Source organism: Belonocnema kinseyi, chromosome 7 (genome assembly GCF_010883055.1).
Source record: "Belonocnema kinseyi isolate 2016_QV_RU_SX_M_011 chromosome 7, B_treatae_v1, whole genome shotgun sequence".
NCBI lineage: Eukaryota > Metazoa > Arthropoda > Insecta > Hymenoptera > Cynipidae > Belonocnema > Belonocnema kinseyi.
This window is the reverse complement of record NC_046663.1, coordinates 35,624,074-35,635,063: the sequence shown is the minus strand read 5'-3', so window position 1 is coordinate 35,635,063 and position 10,990 is coordinate 35,624,074.

The window sequence follows — 10,990 nt, the reverse complement described above, 5'->3', positions numbered from 1 at the left end:
ACACACACACACACACACACACACACACACACACACACACACACACACACAAACACATTTGATAATGCTGGGAATAAAGAGGACGAAAGAAATAAAAAAGAGAAGGAAGGGGATTTGGTTGGCTGCCAGTAGGAACATTTTGTGGTGGTTGTCCAGATTTGGCCGTTAGATTCATTTTATTTTAAGGAATTCATTTCATCAATTTGATTATTAGACGTTAAAAAGGGATTTTACATTGGATTGTTTTCCTATTTAAATATCCTAAATTTTAAAAGAAGAAACCTACAAAACTTAGTTATAAAATTTTTAATTTGTAGTGAACAAACTAAGATAAACAACTTAATAAAAATTGCATCATTTAAGAAGTTTAGAAGTTATAGAATTTAAAATACACTATATTTGCCCATAAATTAAAAAGGTATAATGAAATAAAAGTAGAAAAGTAATTATGGACTGACAACGTTGAAGAAATTTTCCGTAAGATCAAGAATGCGCAAGCATTTCTTTTGCTAATGACAAAAGTGTACATAATTCTGGGAAATTACCAAGAATCATAAAAAACAGTAATTAGAAAACATATTCTACATTGACGACATTTTCTTTAAAGATAAATAAGCCAAGGGTGAAAAAATTATTTTAATTTTTGAAGATTCCGTAGGCCTGCCCCACCACTCTTATTGCTTTAGTAAAATGTCCGTCCGTCTGTCCGTCGTAATGTTTTTTAAATGAGGGGGATGGAGTGATGCGGAAAGTGAGGGGAAGTGCTCTTGAACTGAAGAATTTAAATGTAAATTGTATCATTTAAGAAATTTAAGAAATATCTGAAATACCTTATCTTTGCCGAAAAATTAAACAGTGTAAAAAGTAAAATTATAAAAGTAAATATTGACTATTTTGAAGAAATTTGTCTTAAGATCAACCTTTTATCCAGCTTGTTGATCTAACACACGCTTTTCAATTTACAGTGCAAGATCTCCAAAATCCCATTTAATTAAAATAGGGAAATTTTGAATGTTTGAAAAATAGAACTTATGTGCCAGGTTTTCATCGAAATGTAACAAAATTTTTAGGGATTAGGGATAAGTGTCTACAAAATCACACCAAACTAATATCTTTCATTTTCAACCCACTTCCACCCTCTCCAGAGTGCCCCAAATTTGACCCCAAAATAAAAAACGACATTTTTACGTAATATTGTTACTCTTTAGCAATTTTCGGCGATGTTTTCATATGAATAATTACTGCTGGACAATTTTCATATTTGTCATTACATTTTAAACAATTTTAAATTTTTGACATATCAAAATTCTTTAAAATATTATTTATTCCCAAAAAATGTAAAAATAAGTGTATTTTCTGATTGAAATGTAATTCTTTGTCATTGTTTAGTGTAGTAATTTTTTCTAAAAACATTATGTAATTATTTAAATAACTATTTATTGTCTATTTTTTACATTTCTACAAATTGAGCGTAAGTTATCAACTTACTTTTTAAATTAGTATCCTATTTCAAAGAAAAGTCACGGAATCACTTTCTCCGTAAATGGAAACTTTTAGAGGGCTTCTTGCCCTCTAGGCAAAAAAGAGTGTTACAATACATTTTTGGATCACTCTAATATAGAGAGTGTTCAAAGAGTTTTGGTACAGCCAAATAAATCTGTAGGTACAATTTTGTTGGAGAAGGTTGAGGTCATTCTTATAGTAGCATTTAACGAGGAATCCAGTGGTGGCCTTAGTTTTGATCTTGAACATTTAATATACATTAAATAGTGACCATCGAGTGACCTTGACTATAACCTTGATGGTCATGGTCAAGGTCACTCCATAGTCAATATGCACATTATTAAGGTAAGTAATTAGGTAAGTGACAAATATGACCTTGAAATAACTATGAAGGTCATGGTCAAGATCGAAAATATGGTCACCACTGGATTCTTTGTTGAGAGTTCCTTCAATAATGACCTCGAACTTCTCGAAAAAATAGTACATTAGGACTTATTTGGCTGTCCCGGGAATTTTTGTAGACCCTGCATATAAGGGTGATCCGAAAATTCATTGCAACATTTTTTTTGTATCCAGAGGGCAAGAAATCCTCTGCAAGTTTCCATTTACAATGAAATTGATTCCGCGATTTTGTTTTAAGATTCAAACACTAACACATGCAACCGGACACTTCAAACTCCTATTTAATTTAAGAATTAAAAAGAAGTCTTGATAGATTACGAAACCCTTCCATTAAGGCTCTCGGCGCCTAATTTTCACATCTAAGCTTCTTAAAATGTTGAAAATAATTCAAGTTTTAATTTTACATAAAAAAATTAGCAAAGGAACGATACATATTTTTAAATGTTCAAACTTCTAATAATAGTGACAATTAGCAGGACGTCATCGTTTCGAAAATGTAACTGAAAGTCAAATCAAATAAAATTCTAAACATGCATCATTTTATATTGCTAGTAAAAATTAAAAGAATTTCATTGTCTTTAAAAATTTCAAATCAAAGTCGAAAAAATTGTGCTGTAGACTGCATGTGGATTACTCCTTATTGCAACTGAATTGCTCCAAATTAGAACTGGTTATCTCTGGATTACAAGTTGATTACTTTTTATTTAACAGTTGCACTTCAGAATATTAGGATTACTCTGAATAACTTTAATTTCTGTAAATTACTAGAATTGCCCCAGATTTTAATTCGGAAATAGAGTACAAGAAAATATTTTGAAATATTTAGGAATATTTCGGAACACTTTGGGAATATTTCGGAATACTTCGGAACGCTCCGAAATATTTGGGAATAATTCGGAATATATGGGAATGCAAAGCAATATTGACGTAATTTATGGAAATGCCGGTGTGGGACTTTTAACGAATTATTATTACGACACTTACCAATTTCTTTGAAAAGAATGATAGAGATGAGCCCCAAGGCCCCAAAAAAGGGTCTCATTTTCTTTCTTTATAGGTGAAACTTTATGAGAATTTTTTCGAGGCAACTTGTGATTTTTGGGGAATCCACCAGCTAATATATATACTAGAAGATTGACAAACTTATTAGCGAAAGAAGTGGGAAATAGGTGGGACTAGTCACACTCAATTTCTTTTATTTATTTTTGTTTAAATTTGTTCTAATCTTGAAAGAGTACGATTAGCTTCCTGGGTGTTCAATGTTTTTGAATTGCATTTCAATTTGAAAGCCGAGGCATCGTTGAAATAAATATTTGTATATCAAATAATACATTCCAGACAATGTATATGAGTAAGAACGAAAAAAGTGATGCCCCTGGAATATTATACGAATGTGTTTGAAAGACTAAATTTCTTAATTACAGAATTTTTTATGGGTCATTGTCAATCCGATAAAGTGTCCTCTATTTTCAGAACAAATTTAAAAATTACGAAATGAAGTCTTTTTTTGGTTTCCAGTTGTAGATATAGAGTTGTAATCCTCATAAATTATTTGGGGTGTTGATGTGATCCAGGAAAAAAAATTTGTTTATTAATTTTAATGCCTAAAAGTTTAATCTACATAGGTGGGTAAAGCTGAAAATAATGTCCGTCTACTTACCGCCACTACGAAGGCAAATTGAAAATAGAATACATCATATTTTTTTGAATTTGCTTGCTAATTTCATGTTAAGCAAATTTCGTTTTTGTTTTTTAAACTTCCGAGAAAAGGGTGGCGGCACTCGTAGGACGTTCCTTGAGCGCCGCCACCTATGCAAACTCACTAAAAAAATATTATAATATGAGCGATTAGAGGATATTCTTTTGCTTTTTTTGCTCTCCGATGACATATTATTATATGTTTTTCAAAAAACTACCCCTAAGTCGTACACACCTATCCCTCGTGATCAAAAACGTTTTAAAAGTATAAGAAGAAACCTTAAACAACGCAAAGATGTTTAAGATTTTCATATTAATTACTAAACAGTCAAAAACTCACCCTTGTTATAATTGCCCCCGAAAACTACCCTTGTACATACATTTCTGTAGCGGAACCTATACATACTTAAATTGAATGTATAAAAATAATAATATTTAGCAAAAACTGATACTAGATACATTTTCCTCCTTTTTGATCTCCGGTAAAGTATAATACGTGTCCCAAGAAACTACACCTAAGTTATATATATATATATATATATATATCTACCACTCGGGATCAAAAATATTTGAAAAGTGGGAAAACCACATTGAACAATGATTTAGAACTTTGAAGTGAGCAATTGAAAATTGGAAATTCAGAAACCACTGACGGTGGATATTTTTTGCTCTCTTTCTTTCTCCAATGACCATTAATACATGCCTCAAAAACCACCCGTAAGTCATACATACCTACCCCTATTGATCAAAAACGTTTCAAAGTGCACAAACTATACTGATAAATGTAAATCTGATTTACAACTCCAAATTAATTAGTGCATACTTGAAAATTTTTCCCTGATTATAATTTTCGCAAAAAATTACCCCTTCACTTGAATGTATGCAGCAGAACAACTTACATATGTATGTGAAAAGCATAAAAATAATAAAATTTAGAAAACACTATTAGTGGATTTTTTTGCTAGTTTTTTGCTCACTGATGACATATAATATGTGCCCTGAAAATTCACCCGATGTCATACATACCTACTCCTCATAATCAAAATTGTTTCGAAAGCGGGAAAATAACCTTAAACAATGTACAGATAATTTGGAGCTACAAATTATTTACTGGAAACTTGAAAATTTTGCTCTAATTATAACTGTTCCAAAAAAATACCCTTCCATGTGAATGTATGTAGCGGAGCTTATAAATACTTACATGAAACGCATTAAAAATTATAACTGTATGTCATCGGAGAGTACAAAAAGAGATAAAAGAGATAAAAAAATATACACTAACAGTGTCTTCTAAATTTTATTATTTCTTCTGCTCTTTACATACAAATGTAAGTTCTGCTGCATACATTCACGTGAAACGGTAGCTCTTAGAGTAAATTATAATGAGGATGAAATTTGCTAGGTTCGCGTAATTTATTGCAGGTTTCAAATCATCTTTAAATTGTTCAATATGGTTTTCACGCTTTTGAAACTTTTTTATCACGAGGGGTAGGTATGCTTAATTCAGGGGTGGCTTTTAGGGCACATTTCATATGTCATCGAAGATCAAAATAAGAGAAAACATCTACGAATAGTGTTTTCTGAATTTCATTATTGTTAATGCTCTTTACATACCTATATAATTTCCGCTGCATACATACATGTGCAAGTGTAGTTTTTTGGAAAAATTATAATGAGCGGGAAATTTTAAATTGTCAAGTAATTAATTTCGAGTTCGAAATCATCTTAACATTTTTTACGGTGTTTTCCCACTTGCCAGACATACAAAGGCATTTGTTGATGTTGACCATGAGTTTGACTGGGATAACGTTTAAATTTTGCATATTACAAGTAATGAGAGAAAGAGAGAATTCATGGAAATGCTTTATATTAAAAAGCAAAAGAAGTTATCTATTAATTTAAAAACCGATTTGGATAAGCTGAACAAAAGTTATGCTAATATGATTAATGAAATTAAACGTGGCTGTTTCATGAATTCTGTTTTTCTTTTACTTTTTCTATTTCTGATGTAATTTGTGACAGATATTTATATTGTGTTTCCAACAGATTGACCTACTGACCCTCATTCGATTCTCAGGTATCAAAGAGAGAGCACCTGTTCGTGGGTGCTGTCAATTTTTACCACTTAAATTGTTTTGCCTTGAAACGGGTACTGGACGAGTTGGTAAGTTGGTAAGGCAATTTTATTTATTTATGTGTTTCATTTTATTTTATTGTAATTTGATGATAATAAAAATAAAAAAGATGAGAGAAAGAAAAAGAGAAGGAAAGGAATGTGGTTGACTGCCTTTTCATTTTTCTTTCCTCTTTTTTATTTTTGTCCGAAAATTTTATTTGTTTTTTATTTTTTTCAGATTACAATAGGATTTGGTGGAATTGGTGGTCCAATTTTGGTCGTTGGATTCTTTTTTTATTTAACAGGATTTTGCATAAATTTGATTATTGAAGGTTAAATGGGATCGTTCTTTGGAGCACGTATAATATGTCATCCGAGAGCAAGAAAAAGAGGAAAAAATATCCATTAACAGTGCTTTCTCATTTTTATTATTTTTAATGCTTTTTGTATACCTATATAAGTTCCGCAGCATACACTCGCATGGAAGGGTAGTTTTTTGCAAAAATTATAACGAGGAGGAAATTTTCGAGAATGCAGTAATTAATTTGGTATTCTAAATCAACTTTACATTGTTTGGTGTGGTTTTTGAACTTTGAAAGGGTCCATATCATGTCACATGCGGCAAGTCTCTCTGCGACGAGTCTCACCTGCGGCATGTCACATATGTGGCATATCACCTCTGTGGCATGTCATATCTACGGCATTCCTCATCTGCGGCATGTCACAACTGCGGCATCTCTACCCAGCGGCTTCTCTCCCGCGCGGCATTTCTTACTGGGAAATTGACATTTTTGCGGCATCTCTCACCAGTAAAAATTCTTCTAGTGGCATCTCTCCCTTCCAAAATGTCCAATTAAAATGTCCAATTAAAATGTCCAATTAAAAATGGCTAAACTAAGGCAAGTCTTCCTGGACTAATTGTCTACCCGGTGGCATCTCTACCCCAGAAAATATTTTCAGGTTCATATTAAAATATTAAAACTGCGGCAAGCCTCCCGGAACTGTCACATCTGCGGCATCTCCCACCAGCGAAAAATTTCCCCAGTGGCATCTCTCACCCGTAGAAGAATGTTCAAATCTACATCAAAGTGGCAAAAGTGAGGCAAGTCTCCCAGGATTAATTGTCACATTAGCGGCATCTCTCATCAGCGGCAAGTCTTCCCAGCGGCATCTCTCCCAAAAGAAATAATTGTAAGCACTTCCAAACATAACGTGACTTCGGCAAGCCTCCCCAGCGGCATCTATCTCCCGAAAAAACTTGTTAATTACTTTCGAAGTTGGAAAAACTGCAGCAAGTCTCCCCAGCGGCATCTCCCCCCACGAAAATTTTGTAAGAACTTCTAAAAATGGCAAAATTGCGGCAAGTCTCTCCAGCGGCATCTCTCCAACAACAAATTATTTTGTAGTTTTAAAAATAGCAAAAATGCGGCAAATCTCCCCAGCGGCATTTCTCCCACAAGAAAATTTTTTAAGAACTTCTAAAAATAGCAAAAGTGCGACAACTCTCCCAAGCGGTATCTTCCTCCCAACAAATTTTCTAAGTAGTTTTAAAGATGGAAAAAATGCGGCAAGTCTCCCCAGTGGCATCTCTCCCTAATGAATACTTTTTAAGAAATTCTAAAAATAGCAAAAGTGCGCCAAGGCTCTCACGCAACATCTCTCCCCGATCAAATTTTCTAAGTAGTTTTAAAGATGGCAAAAATGCGGCAAGTCTCTCCAGCGGAATCTCTCCCCTTACCAATTTTTTGGTAGTTTTAAATATGGCAAAAATGCAGCAAGTCTCCCTAGCAGTATCTCTCCCCAACAAATTTTCTAAGTAGTTTTCAAGATAGAAAAAATTCGGCAAGTATCCCAAGTGGCATCGCTCCCCAATGAATGTTCTTTAAGAACGTCTCAATATGGCAAAAGTGCGGCAAGTCTCCTAAACGGCATCTCTCCTCCAACCAATTTTCTAAAGTATTTTAAGGATGGCATAACTGCGGCAAGTCTCGCCAGCGGCATCTCCCCTCAACAAATTTTCCAAATAGTTTTAAAGATGGCAAAAATGCGGCAAGTCTCTCCAGCGACATCTCTCCCCAAACAAATTTTTTAGTAGTTTTAAAGATGTCAAAAATGCGACAAGTCTCCCCAGCGGCATCTCTCACCCAACAAATTTTCTAAGTAGTTTTAAAGATGGAAAAAATGCGGCAAGTCTCCCCAGTAGCATCTCTCCCCAATGAATATTTTTTAAGAACTTTTTAAAAATGGCAGAAGTGCGGCATGTATCCCAACTTAGAAAATTTGTTGGGGGAGAGATGCCGTTTGGAAGACTTGCCGCACTTTTGCCATTTTTAGAAGTTCTTAACAAATATTCATGGGTGAGAGATGCCGCTAGAGAGACTTTTTGCATTTATACCATTCTTAGAAGTCCACAAAAAATTTTATTGGGGGAAAGATGCCACTGGGGAGACTTGCCAAATTTTTGCCATCTTTAAAACTTCTTAGAAAATTTGTTGGGTTAAAGATTCCGCTGGGGAGACTTGCCCCATTTTTACCATTTTTAAAACTCCTTAAAAAATTTTCTTGGGAGAGAGATGCCGCTGGGGAGACTTGCCGCATTTTTATCATCTTTAAAACTACCAAAAAATTTCTTTGGGGAGAGATGCCGCTTACGAGACTTGCCGTACTTTTGCCATTTTTAGAAGTTCTTAAAAAATTTTCTTGAGAGAAAGATGCCGCTGGGGAGACTTTCCGCATTTTTGCCATTTTTAAAAGTCCTTAAAAAATTTTTTTGGAAAGAGATGCCACTGGAGAGGCTTGCTGCAGTTTTTCCATCTTTGGAAGAACTCAACAAGTTTTTTCGGGAGATAGATGTCGCTGGGGAGGCTTGCCGTGGTTACGTCATATTTGGAAGTGCTTAAAAATATTTATTGGGGGAGAGATGCCGCTGGGGAGACTTGCCGCTGATGAGAGATGCCGCGAATGTGACAATTAATCCTGGGAGACTTGCTTCACTTTTGCCAGTTTGATGTAGATTGGAAAATTTTTCCCGAATGGTAGATGCTTCTGGGGAGTCTTCCCGCGGGCAAGAGATGCTGCAGGTGTGACAATCAGTCGTGAGAGACTTGCCACACTTTTGCCACTTTGATGTGGATTTGAACATTCTTTCACGGGTGAGAGATGCCACTGGGGAGATTTTTCGCTGGCGGGAGATGCTGCAGATGTGACAGTTAGTTCCGGGAGGCTTGCCGCAGTTTTAGTATTTTAATATGGACTCGAACATATTTTCCGGGGTAGAGATGCGACCGGGAAGACAATTAGTCCAGGGAGACTTGCCTCAGTTTAGCCATTTTTAATTGGACATTAAACATTTTTTGGAAGGGAGAGATGCCACTGGGAGAATTTTTGCTGGTGATATGCCGCAAAAATGTCAATTTCACAGTGAGAAATGCCGCGCGGGAGAGAAGCCGCTGGGTAGAGATACCGCAGTTGTGACATGCCGCAGATGAGGCATGCCGTAGATGTGACATGCCGCAGATGAGATATTCCGCAGATGTGACAAACGGCAGATATGACACGCCGCAGAAGAGACATGCCTCAGATTGTGAAATGCCTCAGATATTACATGCACGTAGCGTACATCATCAGAGAACAAAAAAGGGCAAAAAATATCTACTGACATTATCTTCTAAATTTTATTATTTTTTATGCTTTTTACATACATATGTAAGTTCCGCTGCATACTTCTACGTAGAAGGGTAGTTGTTTTATGAAAATGAAAATCAGGATGAGATTTTCAAATACGAAGTAATTAATTTGGACTTCTGAATCATCTTAACATTCCTCAGAGTGCTTCTTAGACATTTAAAAGGTTTGTGATCACATGAGGTAGGTATGTAGAACTTAGTGGTACTTTTTTGGGTCACGTATTATACTTAATCGGAAAGAAAAATGGAGCAAAAAGTATCGGCCATCAGTGTTTGCTGAATATTATTATTTTTTAAACATTTCATTCAAGCATATATAAGTTCTGCTACATACATTTACGTGGAAGGGTAGTTTTCGGGGGAAATTATAACAGAGATGAATTTTAGGGAGTTAGGTAATTAACTAAAGATTCTAAAACATCTTCACATTGTTTCGGGTTTCTTTTTACATATTTAGAACGTTTTTAATCACAAGGGGTAGGAGTTTATGAATAAGGAGTGATTTTTTGGGAAACGTTTTATATGTCATTAAAGAGCAAAAAAAAGCTCCGCTAATGATTCATCTCATTATAATAATTTTTAGTGAAATTTCATAGGTGGTGGTACTTAGTAGGCGTCGTTCTGGCGCCACCACCCTTTTCTCGGAAGTTTAATGAGCAAATAATTTTTGTCTTAGTATAACATTAGCAAAAAATAGCAAAAAAAGATGGCGTATTCCATTTTTTACTTCTCCTTGGTGATGGCGCTAAGTAGACAAACCTCTGGAAGTACCATGTTGTCCAAAGAACGTCAGACCTGTGCCATAATTTAGGGGTAATTTATGGTGCACTTAATACCCAATAGCTAAATTTTGGACACTGAATTAAAAACAAATGCTTGGTACTGCCGGCTTTACGTTGAGCTAGCCGTGCCATGATAGAAATATTTGTTATATCAAATTTGTTTTTTACAGGAATTGAGGGTTTCTTTAAGACTCTTGCATAACCTTCGGTGCAATTTAAAAAAAAAACAACTCCTATCATAAAAGAACTTCCCTAAAAAATAAATATGCACTAATATTAAAAGTGAGTACATCGGATTGAAGGAACAATTAAGTCTCTCCAACGCCCCCAAAATCAATTTTTCAAAGCCATCATTTAACCTAAAAAACTACCACTTTACTTAAAAAGGCTGATAAAGTGCACTAAATATGCACTTATCATAAAATTGAGTACATCAGAATTGAAGGAACATGTTTGGCTCTCTCACACTTCAAAAATCATATTTTAAAAGCCATCCCTTAATATTAAAAAACTACACCTTATCCATAAGTTATGAAAAAGTGCTCTAAATATGTACTATTTATAAAAGTCGTTAAATCAGAATTAAATGCATATTTCAGGTTCTTCAGGTTCCCAAAAAAAATTTTCCAAAGCCATTCCTTAACACTGAAAAACTAGATATTGCCCAAAAATTCTGATAATGTACATGAAAAAGTATTTTATCTGTTTTTAATATTTTCTAGCCGTCAGAAAACATCAAAACGTTTTCCAAAAATGACCCCTAAGACTTTAATTCTACTCTTTAAAGGAATGCGACATTAAAC